Here is an 18175-nt window from a genome sequence, read left to right on the forward strand (position 1 = left end):
CACAGGATCAATAAACAGACAACAAAATAATATGTCACTCATCTGCATAATAAGTCACACACAGCTGTCAAAACTTAAAAAAAAAAGAAGAGTGGCACTCAAAACTGTTTCGGATGTAGAAAAGCAAACAGAACATGATATTGGTTCATTAAACAAACGCACAGCAGACTAAAAGAACACAAGGAGAAACGTATAAACAGACTGTTCTTACAATAAGCTGGCTGATTTGAGGTCAGCAGTGTTTCCTTCCCTGTTAATAAAGGTCCTGATTTTTTGAGAAGGTGTAAGCTGATCCTCAAATTGTATGTCGTTGGGCATCTTTAAGCCCCAATTTGCCTTTTCTTGTTGATTTTCTCCGCAGGAAGTGGGAGATTGTCAAACAGACGAGTAACTACGGTGCATTACTGGGTAGTCCAAATGCTTCAGATGCTGTCCCATTTCAGTATTTTCTTTCAGTTGACAGGGTTGTCTCCTTTGGCACAGTACATTGAGAAGGTCTCTGTGGATTGTGGAGTTTGAGGTCCATGTTGTGATATTTACAAAAGTTCACTATTTAGCTGCAGAAGTAAACACATTCATGCCATCATAAACCAATCCAGAATTGGCATGAGTTTACGACTAGTTCCACTGGCTCAGCTTAGCCACACTAGTAGTCGACAGTGGTGGAGTGATTGTCGGTTGATGTGAAGCCAGAACTCTGTAGCACCGCAGTACTGTAAAATGAATCCAGCTCCCAGTCTATTGAAAACAGCTAGGGAAATGAAGGCAGTGGACCGCTTGCCAATACCTTGAAGCTCCACGCTAATGACGAAGCTCTGGTCAGGGACATTCAACCACAATGGGCTCAGGTCTTCAGTGGGCCATTGCATTTGTCAATGAGGGTGACATTCAACGGTAAGAAGGAGAATTTCCAACAAGCTGAACACTGAGCTTGCCCACAGTACATTGAAATGGTGGGTCCTGGAGTAAATGTATATCTGTATATGTATGGCTGATAGTCATGATGGCAGGGAGGTATGTGCCGGTTGATTGTGTATGCTTGCAGTTGAAGCTCTTGAACCCCTTGGTACCTGGCTCTATAAGCAGCTGTGGAAAGAAACATTGAGAAAAAAAAATCAGTATGCGAGGTCAACCACAAAGAATGAAAAACAAATGCTCAAACCCACACACGGTTATGAAGATGCGTCATTTAACCAAGGATCTTAAGTTGTTTTTGATTTCCTCTGTAGTCTCCCAAAAGGTTACATCATGCAACTACATTTCTTGGTAATGGCCAAAGAGAACTCAGACTCAGGTCCAGTGGAGATATTTTGTTTTTTTTTTGCTTTAGGTTGACCGTTTTCTTCCTCTAACTATCTGGCGAGCCTCCAGAGCTCCTTAAGAATGCTCTAAATGCAGTTGGCAACAGCCCAAACATCAAGTGCTCATTAATAAAAAGAAAAAAAAACTCTATTGGAATGTGTCTGTTATTTAGGCCACACAGCAGTCAGCAACAACTCACTTCTTTCCTGAGGGTTAGGTTGTGAAAGAAAGAAACAATGATGTATGTCTAGCTCGCTGGGGGCGCCTCATTGGCTGAGCAAACAGGCCCGAAAATAGCTACCAATCACTGAGGACATTATCATCAGTCACTCAGAGAGCGCATAATAAAAGAACTTTAGTACAAACTTTGTATGTAAGGGACCAGAGAAGCTCACAGGGAAAGTTGAGGAATATGTTGCGATAGAGATGGTTTAACGTGTGCAGTGACCCCAAAATCTTGAGCGTATTTAATGGTAGCATCTTAGGTTAGTGTGTGTTGAGAATAAATACGAAAGTCAAATTGTCTGTCCAGTTCTACAGAGCTGGTCACACTTCCTGTTTCACTCTGATTGGCTGCCAGGCAGAGAAGGACCATCTATTACAGCCAGGAGTAAATAAACATACACAGCAATTAAAGTGCCATCATTTGTTATGCAACATAGGGCGTGTGTGTAGACACAAACCCACTTGCGTGTAAGTTTGACCAAAAGTGTGTCTGTGCATGCACGTGCTTGTGTATGTGGATTTGTGTATGTGTGTTGGACGCCATTCTCAGGTTTCTTCGCTGTCGTCTGCACTAAAATTAATGATTTGGGGGCCAGAGAATCAACAAATATGGCCTCCGGCAGGGCATAATGGAGAGCACGACCTGCCTGTGGATATGTTTGAAGACCGTTCCTCTTTCTTCTCTGTCAACACCTCACTACCTCCACACAACAGATGCATTCACTACACAAACTCACGTGTGATGCCTGTGTTCATGTTGGTAATGAGGAAGTGTGCGTCGCTATGTGGTAATGAATGTGTGTACGCTTATCGACCTGTGATTATTTTACATGTCAGCATGTTGTGACAGAGTGTTAAAATCATATGGAATTTTATGTTCACGAGTGTAAGTCCTGCGTTTGTAGTCACAGCTATGCCCGCTTTAGAAACATGTGACAAAGCAAAGCATATTATATCAGCCAGGAAAGCTACAACTGGATAATTCTTCTCTGGATAATTTAGTGAGCTCAAATGGCTCCGACAGGCTGCTTAAAGCCTTTTCAGCCCAAAGGTCGTTGTCCACAATTTTCTGCATCATCAGCTGCTAAAGGCAGCTAAAAAAAAAAAAAAACACCTACATTTATACTGCAGTGCACAAGAATATTTTACACAAGCTGTAGCACTTAGTGGCACTTCTCACTGTTATTCTATTTTCCATTGTTGGATGATGTTTGATATAAAATGCCTGCCTATAATTCTTTTGGCATCAGTGCACGAGAGGACATTTGACACAAAGTCAGAAACACACATGGAGATTCCATTCATCAAACAGACACTGGCCATGTACAGCACTGTGGCTGCATGAGGACTGTATGGGTAGGAATGTGATAAATTGCATTGTAATATATGAACTGTGACCTGAATCTTTATGCTAAAGGCTGCTGATAAAACTAAAACATAAACACTTGACAATCACTCCGACAGATCAGCCACTTCACTTGAGGGGGAAATGGCACATTTTCTAAAGGACTTATTCACACGGATATGAACGTACATACTATATGAGCTTTGCCTTAGATCACAAGTGCACGTACTGTCCTTTCAAATCAAAAATTGCCACCACATCACATAGCATACCTTTAAATGGCAAAATATGATTTACCTCCCCCTCTTGCAGTTCTCAGTTATCATCTCCCTCTAACTCAAATCAGCAATTCCTATCTTCTACTCCCTGCGTAACCCTCATCCTCCTCCCCACTCCTCCACTCTCAGGGTGCTTGATGGTGGGATCAGACAGGGTGAACCCTTTCTCATATTAATACTGGTTTAGACTACGTCTGCAGATAGGAAAATGATTGACTTATCAAAATTTGAAAATGCCCTCTAGGTCTAGTTGAGGTGAAAAAACTATTTATAGTGCCTGGTGCCCATGTGTCAATTAAACAATGTGCATTTTGTGACCCATGTTGTGTATCTATAATACACAACATACCCACTTGTCTGTCTTTCTGTCCAACTGTCTTTGTCCTGAGGATTGGATATCAAACCTAAGAGTCTTGAACCCCATCTTGTCTTAAGTGCTACTAATATAAACTGCCTGTTAAATGGATCCTTGCAGACTTTTGGGACCACCAATGTTAAAGTGCTGCTCTTTCACTTGGAATTACCCTGTGGTTGGTATCCTTTCCCTCCAACAGAAAAAAGAGAAACACACCAAATTCAATTACCAGTACAAAGATTGTTAGCCCCCATCCACCCCCATCCCCACCCCACCCCGCCTCACCTCACCCTACCAACAGGAGAGACGTTAAACAAGCCATTCGGTGGTATGTGACAGATATTGGCTATTGGTCCTCGGATTGAAAACAAAAAAAACAAATAATTTATCATTTGTCTATTGCTAAATTGCAAGGGAGTGTCTACAGTAATCCATTACAGCCAATGCGATAACAAAAGCACCTAAAATCTGGTCCAGTTCCAGTTCATTGATCTGAGGTCACACATTAAAAACTCAGATTACATATTAGATGGGTAAAAAAAAAAAAAGATCCGTGCACACATGCCCATCCAATCATTCTGAAACCATAGCCCTTTAAAATCCTTAAAAATATGTTCTACATCAAGCCGTCCCAGGAAGGGAGAACATCTTCTCTGCAACAATTGCTTCAAGAGCTCACTCTCTCTTTCCTTACATTTCTCCTTTTTCCCCTCTCTCTTTCTTTTTTTCTGCCTGACTTTTACAACTTCCTCCTGGTTGGGGCTGCAGCTCTAACCCAAACAAAACTCCATTTTTTAGTTATTGGCCCTCATGGCATGTAATGGAGAATCAAGCTAATTATCCCTACAGCTGTTTTCACTTGCTTTTTATGTAAGCAATACCTGGCTGATCCAGAGAGCAACAGTGAGGCCCTTCTTAGCGCTCCAGGCCTCCAGGCCGGCTGGAATTAGAGAGCAAAATGCCAGGTTTTCCTCCCCCCGATACTGCCTGTGTGTACCCCTGCACCCATCTCCCAGCACACAACCCGACCCAACCAAAACCCAGCCTGACACAACCCCCTGCACACCCAAAGCTTCCATTTCCACTCCCTCATACACCTATGAAACACCCCTTTGATGTTAAACAAAGCTGCTCTTCAACAGTTAAGATGGATCTGTATGACAAGCGCTCATTTTCTTCCACTGATGGTCCCTGGCAATTAATGAAGGAGGTGAGCTAGGGTGTGGCTTGGATTAAATTGTAACCATCTCCTGCTGTCATAAGACTAAAAAGGAGAGGGAGAGTGAGAGGAAAAAAAGAGGAGGGAGGGAAAGAAGGGAAAAAAGAAGACAGAGAGGTGAGGGCAGAGAGTGAGAGAGGGGGGTAATGAGTGAAAGAAAACAATCCCTCAAAGGCTAATTACATAATTTCCTTCATCTGAGCAAACACATGCTGGGTGAAAGCAAGTGTGAGCAAGCCTCACAGATGCCAGGCTAAGAGGTGCTAAGGAGACCGACTAATACAGTGTACAACTGCTCTCCAGCAATGGACAACCTGTGCCACAAAGGCACTGAGCCAGATTTCAGATGCAATATTATCTGTACTGTTTGTAGCTTTTGCGGGATTCATATCCAAAACCTTAGTTTTGATCCTCCCTTCTTCAGCAATCTCAGGGTAAAGTGACTCCACGCAGATAAACAATTGCTGGTGTAATGTTTCTTTCATTACAGTTCATTCCTCACTGCAGCCAGAAATCTGTTCAGTGCAAACACCACTAGGTGGAGTTGATTGTTGAACAGAAAAAAAAATCTCATGTATCAAACTCATTAAACTCCCATGGAGAGGCAGCGTGCATCTGTGTGTCAGACACTGTGTGCGCTTCACACGTGCCATTTCTGAGCTTTCTTCTTGTTCAAACACTGCTTCACTGGCATGCATCGACTCCTGCCTCCTCAAATTGACATCTGGTTTGAAATGAACAAAGACAGAGAGGGAGAAAGACAGAAGGAGACACTGGTAGCAATTTTAAAACTTCTATTATTTCAGCGAAATTATAGTTAAGACTGCCAGCTACAAAATGTAAAAGATCAATCCCTCCCTTGAACTCTCTCCCTCTCCCTTTCTCTCTTTTTTTTTTGTCTCTAATCCTGTGAGGAATGATGGAGGGCTCTCTGTGGAATGGTGGTGAGTTTCCCCGGTCCAGCCAAGGTGTGCCAGTGGACAAATGATACGGGTGGAATCTGCAGCACCTACTCCTAATGTGGAGGTTATTTTGACATTTTTCAAGCACAAGTATTCCTGCACATACACATATGCATGCATGTATGCTTGCATGAAAGTACCAGTGTGGTACCTGTGCACGGACTGTGAAATTCATGCACATACAAAGAGAGAGGCTTCTGAAAGGGAGGCTGATAAAGTGTTATTGGCGGGACCAATATTCATTTATCACTTAAAAGCCCCAAGGCGCAAAAAGAAACTATGTTCATAAAAGTGCATAGTGTTCATGCAGGTCCAAAATACAGGTTTGCGCAACAACAATAAAAGGTGCATGGAATTCTCTCTGCTCCCAAATTCCTCACCCCTTCTCCTCCTCCCCCTCTCTGTCTCTCTTGATCTGTCTCTAGCGCTCAGAAGTTCCTCTGACTAATCTACTCATTTACTCCTTCAAGCTTTTTTTTTTTGTCTTATCACAGAATTCCTCTCTTTTCCTCTCTCTCGCTCTGAGCACAGTATGAGTGGCAGTGCTTATGTTACTGAGAGAAATGTTGAGAGCTGTACTGTGGGCCAGCTGCATGTGTGTCAAAGTCTGCCTGCGAGTGCCTGTGTGGCTGTGTATACAACCACTACCACTGCACCTATTTTTCATAGTACGAATAGCGCTAAGACCTGGCGAGCTTGTGTCTCATAACAACACCTTGATCTGAAACTAAACCTTGAAGTGGAGCCGAGGCGGCCCATCAGAACTCAGGCCGAAGAGCCCTGAATGCGCATGCATCCCGACACCAGCGCAGGCCCAGCCAGGCAGGGGAGACAAGTGAAACCCGAGCCCACATTAAAGCACCTCCATCAGGTAGGAGATCAGGGGAGGCCTCCATGCTCTCAGTGTCTGCGGGGGTCCGGGCCTCTGAGGCCCTATCTCACCTCCATCTGGAAAGAGAATCTGAGGGTAGTCTGATGGTCCGATAAGAGGCCATGGCGACTGACATGGTAACAGCCTCTCGCCCCCATTCGCAAAAAACTGGAATAGATGCAAGCCTAGCTGTGGTGCACTCTCATGCGGGTATGGGAGGAAGGGGGGGAAGGCTTGGTGTGGGGGGTGTTGGTGCATGGTGGCATTTGCTTTGCTTTGAAGGTTTGACCTGGTAACCTGAAGGTGCTATGCTTACAGAAACATGTTCATAGTGTAAGGTGTGCATACATTAAGACCTTCTCTTGTGCTTTGCTCTTTGAGCGTTGAAGCACAAGAGCATACATAGACAAATGTGGGAAAAAGACATGACGGACATGATGTCATAATTCATATTTGTGTTTTATAAGGGAGGAAAGTTTCCGTGCAGGAGATACAGTGTGGGCTGGACTCAAGACCTTGTTCCCGAAAGATGGAAAAGAAGGACAGAGAGCCAGACCAGTGGTGAAAGGCCTATTTTGCACAAACATCAATGGTAGGGTTAGGTTATTCACAATGAGTGTTCTCCTCTGTCTTTCTTTTTCATATTTGCGTTTGTGTGTGTGCATGTTCCAACAATACTGCTGCACTCCTTCAAGCAGTCACTCCTATTTTGTTTCCTGAGGTACTATTAATGCTCCACCCTCCTCTTGATGTCTTCTCAAGACGAGACCAACTCCACTGACCCATAAGTCCTCACTCCTGACCCGATTTGTCGCTTCCTCTCTCTCACTGCCCACAGACTCACAGTTTCTCCATCTGTTTTTTATTGTCCATAGTTCAGTTCCCTCTCTTAACTGATTTGCCCTTCTACCAAATCAGACTAGAGACATAGAAGCATCTTTTTCCTGCTCTGTGTTTCTACAGAATACAAAACTTACTCCTAAAAGCTAAGAATACAGACAATGAAAACTGTACCTCACATTTTATAAATTCCTGCCTGTAACGCACATGAATAAGTGTGTGTATATGGAAGTGTTCTTGCTATAAATGGGCAGAGAGACAATTAAGCTGGAGCTTTGGATTTAAAATGGTTTGGCTTGGTCGGGATTGGTCATCTCAGATCTATTTAGGATCACTTGAACCAGTTAAGCAAATAAATGTGATCCTTCAGATCTCAATCTGCTCTGAAGGAAAAACAGGCTCACCTTTACATAGGTGTGTGTTGGTGCGTGTATCTGCGCCTGCATGTGTGTGTTTGCGTATGAATCTGTATCTACTGTATATGTGTGTGTGTGTGTGTGCGGGACACTTGTGTCAACAAAAGCTGATAATAATGCCTATTCAGTAGCTGCAAGTATTTGAGGCAGACAAGTTCAGACAGAAATTTACACAGTCAGCTAAGATTTGTGTTTGGTTATCAAACATTAGAGCCCATAGCCATCCAATGCTAACAATGTGTTCATTTATTCGAGTTAACTGATTTTGTTTTGCGATGTATTCTCTCTTTCTCTCTCAGTGCCTCTTTCTTGCACATCTCTGACAAGCACAACCTTTACTTGCAAAATACCAAATGCAAAAATACTCACTACCAAATGCAAAATGTGTCTACAAACAGGATCTGAAACAGAGTGACAAAGTTGAGGTTGATGTCAAGTGGAGTGAGTATGTTTGTGCTAGCACAGCTGTACTGTGGTGCTTAATACTATTTAAGTCCGGTCTCAGGAAGAACCAATCATGTTGTTGGCAGAGTCAGTTTGGTGCTCCTGGGGTCAGTATAGCCTCAGGACATGAGACACATAGAATATATGCTGGGGATAAAGAGAGAGGCTCTCACAGTGCCTGGTGGTCTGCTAGTGATCTCTACCTCTGACCTGTTGTCAGGGTGTGAGAAAAGGGTAAAGAAACACCTAGAAAAGATGCCAAACAGCTCCTTTTAAGTTGATAATTCTAAGCATTACTCCCTAAGAGGTGAGATGAACTGCAGGTAGCATGTGTCTTATTGTCTGCTGCATATTCAGAGATGAAATACCTCTAACTAAAAAAGACAGAGTAGAGTAAGGAAAACATTTTTCCTGTTCTAGCTAGATTCTTTTGATAAATAGAAATGTCACATCAAACGGAGGGGAGTTTTTGTGGGGTCCTACTGCCAGCAGGTAGCTTGTGGGGCTGGGGATGAGGAGTGAGAAGGGGGATAATCAGAAAAGATGTATGGGGGAATGTTTTTTGGGGGGGGGTCACCCAATAACATTTGCAGCCTCAGGGTGGAGAGATAGGGTGTGTGGTGGGGGCGGTGCGCGTGAGATAGAGCGGGAGAGAGACTGGAAAAAGCAGGTTATAGGAGGACCTGATAGAAGAGGGAGGTCAGAAACACACACATTTAAGTGAAAGACACTTAAAGAGAAAGTTCACCTATTTCACACCTGCCAGTCGCGTAAAATGTAGTGAAATTTCCCTTTAAGATTTCGGAACCAGTTATGATTCCTGAGATTTCTCTGAACAACAAAAGGCCTCTGGAATGCTAAACCCCTAAACATTTAAATTTGTTACGATGGCTCAAACCACAGACACTCCTTGTGCGGCCATCTTGAACCTTTAACAACCTTTTGGAGCGATCTGTACGACACTCTGGGAGGCTCTGCCAGTGAAACTTAAAGGGAGATGCTGGGGATCATAAATAAGCATCGTAGAAAGTGACAGAGGTTTGGCTCTGGGCGCAGATAGAAAGTAAATAATCCTCATTAGTTTTGACAAAGTGACTCATAGTTTTGTGATATTTACTGGCGAAACACGCAGTACGCATTAAATAAGCACTGATAGAGCCATCCACACTGACAGCACTAAGGCTTGCACTTAACATTTAGTCTTGCTGTGGGATTAATGCAACGGGTTTTGATGCAAGGCTAGGCAAATACTCTTTGTTATGATAGCCAAGGATGATATAGAGTGGAGCTGGGATTGTAATGTATGTAAACCTGTCCTCACTGTCTGATGTAGGATATTGATGTGCTGGCTTAGTTATCGGCCACTTGTCATGTGTGGTCGATTTAACTCCGATAAGTAAAACTCATGACATGCTGATCCAAATATGTTATTGATATCAAGACAGAAAAATATATGCAGATAGTTTGTACTAAAATGACCTATGAAGTAGTGACTCAGTGAAGTGTATGTGTTCCAGAAACTCATAAAAATCGGAGTGTGAAATGTTGGCATGTGTGTGCTTTTGTGTATGTCTGTGTGTGAACTTAGGCCATTTTGTCTGGGTGGTGCTGGGAATAGTATCGGCTTAAGGCTGAAAGAATTCAGCCCTCCCAAGCAAGGTCATGTGCTGATGTTTAGTAGGAGCTTTCTCAGGTCACAGACTGTGACTTTCAACCATCACTCACATTACCCCACATCTTTAAGTAGTTCTGTTTAGCTGGCAAACCCCACGTCTCCCCCAGTTTGCTGTAATGACAGGTGACAGCCATCTCAGTCCACTTACATAGTTGAAGGAGAAGTCACTGAAATAGTTACTAGACATGAAATGGACAATGCATAGTAGATTTGGTAGCCTATGGGAACTTTATGTGGGGTAACTTGGGGGAAAATATTTGTCACATAGCTTAAGATTTAACCTGAAATGCTTCATTTTTAATTCCTGAAAAGTGCTTTCATGCCCAATGGTAACATTTCTGTATCTTAATAATATGGATTCATTTATGCTTTAAATGCCCCTTAACACATAAACACAATATTAAAGCGAGCGGATAGCGCTCTCAAATCTTAAAAGACAGGTTCACATTTTTTTCAAGTATGTCTTAAAACAAGACAGTACTCACATGTCCATATAAACATTGAAACAAGTTTAGTTTGGTGTAACAATTCCTCCAGCTCACAGTGGCTGTTTTTAAGACATCTTTTACTTACGCAATTCCTATAGAAGTGATAGGAGACAAAAGCCACAGTCCTCATTTTGTGCAAAAGTGCACTCCAAAGTTCAGCAGAAGCTGATATGAGGCTGCAGCAGTCTGAGTTACACAAATAATAGAGGTATTAGGGTTGGACCATTGTTTCATTCTCATATTATCTAGTCCTAGTTCCTCAAGATCGCAGATAGACCATCCGATTGCCAGGGAGCAGTGAGTAGGATGGGGTGTGGGGAGTTATATCTCAGCATGCCAGTGAAAGGCCATTTCAATTTAAAGTGACTTTCTATAAGTAAATAAGAAATATACTACCAACAAACAAACCAAATTTGATTATTGTGACTAAGACATTTCTACTGTTAAGATATTTTTATTACCTAATAACATGGGATGTGTGTATGCTCGGTGTGACAATGTCACAGCAACATGTTCTGTTTAACATTATCATCTTATATTTACCTTCACTATTCAAATCATATCCAGAATGTTAACTACTCTGAGCAAAGTTTTGGTGAGCAGGCAGATGGAGAACGGAGATGCAAAGGAGAAATACGGCAAACTGGTTTGTAATTAAGGATTATTTCACAAATGATTTCACAAGAATTCACAAATGCTGTTTAAATGGGGCTATAAATGCACAGTAGGGAACAATTTTGTAATATTTTAGTTTGATAATAACTTATAGGTAGTATCGGCGTAGGAAAAAGCAGCCATTGATCATCCTTCCAGTTGTCTCTATAAGATCTGATCAGCACTTGCCTAATGGCAATGTTCCAAAAACTTTTTAGTACAAAAATCCCTCTTTTTGTTCTCTTGGACAGTGTTTCATTGCTGAGTTACAGTGGAGGGATTGTAGCAAAAAGAAAGAATTTTACATTGATTACAGCAAGCAAACCCTGTTTCAATGTTCGTTTGGGCACCTGATTATTGTTTTAAGACTTGAAAAATTGTAAATTTATCCTTAAGAATTTGCATTTTGAGTGAGATGCAACAGCTATGTAGGGTAATAATTTTATGTTTACACATGCCAGCTGAGTGGTAACTGTGCCCAGAGGTGGTTGAGCAAACAGGGACTGCTCCCTGAGGTGCCTTGGCCTCGCTATACCTGCTGCTTAGCTTGGCATCATCTCTGCTGCACACTGTATAATAAAGCTCCACATCACAGTTCTCATTTCTACTCTTTTAGGTAGACTAACTCTGCAATAAAAGACATGTCACCATCTCTTTTCCCTATCCCTTCTACTGTCCTTTTAAGTTTGCAGAACGCCGCATTTAACATAGTACAGCTCACCACAGTAAATTAGACTCAGCCCCTGTAAATACCAGTACACATGTGTACAGTGTTTGTGTTACACGGGTAGTGTTTCACAGGGATAATTGCATTGTGTCTCTCCCCACCTGGACTCTGACACATGTTCAACAGCTCAGACGGGCACGCCCAACCTAACACGCTAACGTCAGACTGTCACAGCATAGAGAAAGAGAGGGAGGGAGGGCCTTAGTGCTGCCCTCCTCTCCCCTGTTAGAGTTACAAAGGTACAGTCTGAGGTGATATGTCTCATTTCTCATACCCATGAATACTCTCATGCACTCACATATTCCTCACACTCAAATACACAAAACTAACAGAAATATGATGTGCATCATTGTATAAGATCCGATTTCTCCTCCTACAAATAAAATATACAATGGTGAAGGAGCATAAACTGCATTTCTGTCTTGTTTAACTCCATAGCTACCTCTACACATCTGTTATTTAGTAATAGCATGAGTAACCTTGGACTTGCAGGGCTAAGCAACTTTTTGACTCCAGCTATGACTGAATGCAATGGTTTCTGCAGTAAATATTATAGAAAATCCCCTCCGATTTAAGATTTATGCACACCACATTCATAACACATGTAAGGAAGCAGCAAATGACAAAGACAGAGCGAGACAGGGAGAATAAGAGAGAGAACGAAAGACAGAAACAAGCAGTGATGTTTAAAAAAATGAGTGTAATAACAGTGGTTACAGGCCTGCTCTTTCATTGAGTAAATCTGGCCGGGGCTATTTCACACTGTAGGAATCTCCTGTCGACCAGATCAAAGGCTCGCCCAGAGACAGGGCTCGTACAGAGCACAAGGAACAGGTGACAGCTCCGACACACACAGAGGCATTTACACACACACACACAAAACCTCTAGAACCAACAGCACACACACATACACATAGTTGAATGAACACACAGTGAGATCAGAAAAGCAGAGAGTGACAGATCCTTTTGTGTCTAGATGAGCCTGTGGGGAAGTCTTTATGAGGACCTACAAGAAAACCATACGTCTATCATCTGAGCTTCGAAAACCACTTAAAGAGAGTTAATACAGGCTACACACACAAACACACTCGGTATGCAGTGTGTATGACAAAGTACATTCAGACTTTACAAGTATGAGCGTGACATGTACCATTATGAGTAGAACATTGATGAGACTAGCACATGTACAGTGGACATCTAGCTATGAATGGTATAGGAAGCATGTGGGACTCGAGTGAAGCCTTATGATGGATAGATCTAATATAGAGTGGGCCATATCCAGAGGGGGTGAACATAAGGCTATGTCATCACTGGCCCATCTCTCTCCATACCTTCCATCACTTTTCACTCCCTCCTATAAACAGCAGGATGGGGGATACTGTAACTCTCACGCACAACGACACACAAACACACACACAAGGACACATGCACTTGCAGAGGAACCCACGGGGATTCAGGCATATGCGCACACACATCCACTCGTTTAATTGCAGCAGAAGCCCGACATGCACACAAACGCATGCATGCATATACACAATAACATTTTCACAAAGAGAAATTAATCCCGGGTGGTCTCAGACACAGCAATGTTTCCACTTGAGAAAGCTCTGGTTTTGAAATCACGCGATCCAGTACATACTGGGTTCAAACTGCATTCATATATATATATATATATATATATATATATATATATATATATATATACACACACACACACATATTGGAGAATGATTTCCATGGAATAAAATAAAAGAGAAATTAATGTGTACAGTAGAGCAGGGAGACAGAATATATGACTGCAAGGCTTCTGGTATAGACCCAACATCGCACACCCCACCCTCTCTCTCTCTCTCTCTCTCTCTCTGCTATTCAGTCCCAGTGCATATCAAGCTAAGATGCTGTATGTTTAACATGGGAAGGTCCCACCTTAAACATGGCCATTATAGCCAATAGCTTTTCGCTGTTTTCATAGAATATGAGAAGATTACACAGCACTATGACAGGCCAATTACGTCCTTCACTAAAACACACCTCTGTACCAACAACTCTCTAATGATGATGGCTTAAACGTTTTCACCAATAGAGCCCTTTCAGCTGCCCTGGCAGTCACACACAAACATACTCTGCTGGTATAGTTAAATACACACACATGGGTACACACACACACATACACAGCCACAGATGCTGACTGAGTCAAATTGAATCCTTGTGTTAAGTGTATAGAGCATCTTTCCATACCACAAAGGGCTGTCTGTTTTTGTGTGTGTGTGTGTGCGAGTGTGTGTGCATGTTTATGTCATACCCACGGGCCAACTTCTGCAATCAGGTCAAGGATTGCTTAGTACTGGAACTGAGGAAGAAAGAGAGGGAGACTGAGACAGACTAGAAGTGCCAGCCTTCCTCTCACATCTTCTCAACATCCTTTCTCCATCCCCCTCTCCACTCAAACCTGTGTCACCTCTGACCCAGGTCCAATTCACTACTGTCATTATGCAATTAACACCAATTAAGTCATTTGGCTGTAAGAATGTGTGTGTGTGTGTGTGTGTGTGTGTGTGTGTGTGTGTGTGTGTGTGTGTGTGTGTGTGTGTGTCTGCATGTATGTACGTGCATGCTTGTGTGTGTGTGTGTGTGTGTGTGTTTGCTTTAAGTGTGTGGATGTGTGTACGCACGCATGATAGGGCAATTACAGCAGCACAAGGGAGCCTTTTGGAAGTGGAGAGCACTGCAATCAACCAATCAGCCTTCAGATGGCTTTGACATGAAAAGAGAGCGTGGCCTCTGCTAACCCTGGGGGTCAGCCCCAATTTACTCTATTTACCCACTCAGGAATGACTCTCTGTGTGAAGAAGGAGACACAGGGAGGGAGGGAGAGGGAATGATGAATAGGTATGGAAATGTCCAAGTTAGCGAATGAGAGCAAAATAGAAAAAAGAGGAGAAGGGAAGCCTGAGGGTTGTTGGGCAGGTGAATTGTAATGGGTGGGAGGGTGGGTGAGGAGGAGGGGGGTTGAGTGGAGAGATGGGGATGTGGGGAGAGGCCTTCAGGTTGTGTTTGCAAAGCTAAAAGGCCAGCAGTTGGAGCCCATTTGCTAACAATTTCCCCTTGGAGAGTGGCTCTACACACACACTCCACACACACTTTTCCTATTCTACAGAGCACAGATGAGGAATGGGAACTTTACACTTGGCAGGAGCTGTTTAACAGTGAGATGCTCCATCATGATAATAGGGCTGTTTCTGCTAAACAAAATGTAAAAAATGACTAATAAAACAGCAAGGGATTATTAGATTACGCCAGTTTCTGTCAGATGTTTGGATCTATCCTGTGTATAAAACTACACTTTTGCATGTTTTGCATGCTTTAACCCATTACCCACACATTCTAGATACAAACACTGATCATGTTTACATTACTGCTGACCATTTTGCGAAGCATATGCTATGTTTCTGGATTTATTGTCAATCTTACAGACAGCCATTTGATATCAGTGTTGCGAGAAAATTAACTTATACTTGAAATGTGCTTGAGACAGGTAATCCGTCCGTGAACAACATTTTATTTTTTTGGGCAAGTGGCATGAATGATTGTAATACAGTTGGATACAGGAAGCATTTTAGAAAATTCTACTCCAACAGCAAAGAGTCAGCTGCCAACAAGCACTGAATTCATGAGCTATGCTGTCAGAACATTCAATTCAGAAGATAAGTCATAAGCACAAAATGAAGCTTTTGAAGGGTAACACAAGTTTGCCTATTTCTCCCAGTAAAAAAGTTGTTGCTTGGCAACCAATGCTGATGTCTCAGAGCATTTTTGAATGTCTCAACTATAATAGTTTTTAAATCAATCACCGTAACATTACTAGCAGTTGATAACATTATTTTATCATCATCTTAAAAATGGTTGGCATAGATGTAAAATCATATATGTAATTTCTAGTCTCTAGGATAACGCATACAAAACCCGATCTAGTCCTGTAAGTTCTGTGGATCTCAGCAGGAACTGACAGACAAAGAAAGTTTGTTTTCTCAGTCTCAAATTTGACATCAGTCAACCTGTATTCATTTTACAATTGAAGAAGTCATTGTTTGTGTAGCTCTCCCTGCAGAACTAACCAACCCACTGATCAATCGCTCAGCTGTGAGGTCTGCTGCCATTGCAGGCTGCAGACCGTTGAGTAAAATACAACAGGACCAGTCAGCCCCTGATCACACCAAACAACCTCCTGGCTACAGAACAAGGGACGGCAGAAAAACCAAAAACAGACAGAGAAACTTAAAGAGAAAAGAAAAGAGAAGTAAACACAGATGCTCACTGTTTCCAGGGCTCCTGGTCAATAATATCACATATCTGACAAGAGGGACACAGGTTATTCTATATCTATTGTGTGTGTGTGTGTGTGTGTGTGTGTGTGAGAGAGAGTGTGTGTGTGTGTGTGTGTCAGAGCAAAACTGTCCTGCTCCAGGGGTCTTAGATGTGAACTGTAATCAGGACCACATGACTCTGCCACAGGAAGTCCTCCAGCAAAGGACAGGAAGCAGGAACACAAGGACCACATCATTAGTCTCGCTAGTCCCAAACCCCTCAGCCAATAGGAGTCTTGGACACAGTCGGAATGGGCATGGTTGGTGGTGTGTCCACAAGTGTGTACAAGCACTATACATTTGTATTTGTGTGTGTGGAAGCTGCAGGCTGGTATTAATGATTTATTTGTTTACTGAGTGTAATGAGTCCAGGTTGTGTGTGTTTAGTAGAGTAAGAACAGGGTTGGGCCTATTGCCAGAACACCAGAGCAAAATAACACCAGCACACACACACACACACATACACACACACACACACACATACATATCCCCAGACCCCAGTGAGAACAAATAAGAAACAAATGGTTCCATTGTATGGTATATACCTTGTGTTCAATTCTCTCTATCATATGATGGCACAGTGAGAGCGTAGTTTTGAAAATGGTCCACATATCCTCCACCACACACATACATACACACACCTCTCCCACCAACAGCCCTCCTACCACACTCTCTCCGCCCCTTCCTCCTCTGTTCTGCAACCCATCAAGACTAAAGAGACTAATTTCTGTCGATGGCTTACAGGTGGCCGGTGCAAGGTGAACCACATCCACTCTGCTGGCCAACACAAAGACACACACACACGCACTAACACTTTGAAAAAAATGTGTGCCTCTAACCAACGCTTTATAAACCCAATGCCAAACATCAAAGAGAGAAACACACCTTAACACACCTCAAAGGCACCAGAGACACATATGTGCAAACACACACACACACACACACACACACACACACACACACACACACACACACACACACACACACACACACACACACACACACACACACACACACACATACACACTAAAACATCCAAATTCAAACATATGCACACTCATAAACCTTAAAGCATGAAGGATCTCCAACAAATGGTTTGAGGGTCAATCCTTGGACTGGGACTATCTCATGTTTCCAAACAGATGAAAGGCCTTCCAGTGCTTTCGTAAAAACTTGTGACAACTATGTTCAAGTTCTTCAAAGACAATTATGTTATTGCAAAAAGTCATAGGCATCAATCTGAAAATGAGACTTTGAATGTTATCTTTTATCCTGGAAAGTTGCGTTTTGGAAGTAGAAATTCTTCAGCTGACAGCAACAATCTAGTGAGTGTGAGGCGACTGTTACAAATGACAGCAATATCATGTGGAATGAGGTTCAGCCCAGCCCTAAGCTTTGTGTAATTCAGTTCCCACAATTTGCCCATTAGCTCTGAAATTTCATCATTCTTCCAACTTAGCACATGTCACCTTCAATATCTGTATGCTGCATTAGCCAGAGTATATCACTGCACAAAGACTTGCAGTAGCACACAAAAGTGCGCACAATCTATCTGAGATTAATGATATTTTTTAGAAAATCTAAACATTTAGAAGAGCAAAAAAGTAATGCTTCTGGGCTTTAAGACAGGTGAACTAGTGCAATGTTTTGTTTAATTTCTAAAGTTGTTAGTTTTAAAGTTGTATGTTTTTGATCATTCACTCTTCACATAAATTCCACATACTTGGATATCCATCTGTCTCTCTCAGTTTTCTTATGAAGGTTAAGAAGCATGCTGCCAAATTGCAAGACCGGGCTGGGAGATTGAGCTCAAACCCTTATATTTATTCCAACCAGCAGAGCGGAGGTGTGTGTGTGTGTCTGTGCGCATGTGTTGTGTATGTACAAATGTGTGTGTACTTCTGCACATGTAGATTGGATTGCAGTTCTTTGAAGCCATGCCCTTGCCTTCATTAAACACAGTCCTACAGCCTGGAACAGCTTTCTGGGAATGTGTCGATAGCACACACA

At 42.4% G+C, this 18175-nt stretch overlaps 1 protein-coding gene across 1 annotated transcript in view; it reads right to left on the bottom strand.

Moving 5' to 3' along the window:
* Positions 1 to 201: 201 nt before the first annotated feature.
* LOC139209268 (ERC protein 2-like) overlaps positions 202 to 18175 on the bottom strand; it is a 146754-nt gene continuing 128780 nt past the window's right edge. Inside the window, exon 19 of the mRNA XM_070838916.1 lies at positions 202 to 1086. The gene's annotated coding sequence lies outside the window, so the exon portion shown is untranslated. The remainder of the gene's footprint in view (positions 1087 to 18175) is intronic.

Source organism: Pempheris klunzingeri, chromosome 11, assembly GCF_042242105.1.
Source record: "Pempheris klunzingeri isolate RE-2024b chromosome 11, fPemKlu1.hap1, whole genome shotgun sequence".
Taxonomy (NCBI): domain Eukaryota; kingdom Metazoa; phylum Chordata; class Actinopteri; order Acropomatiformes; family Pempheridae; genus Pempheris; species Pempheris klunzingeri.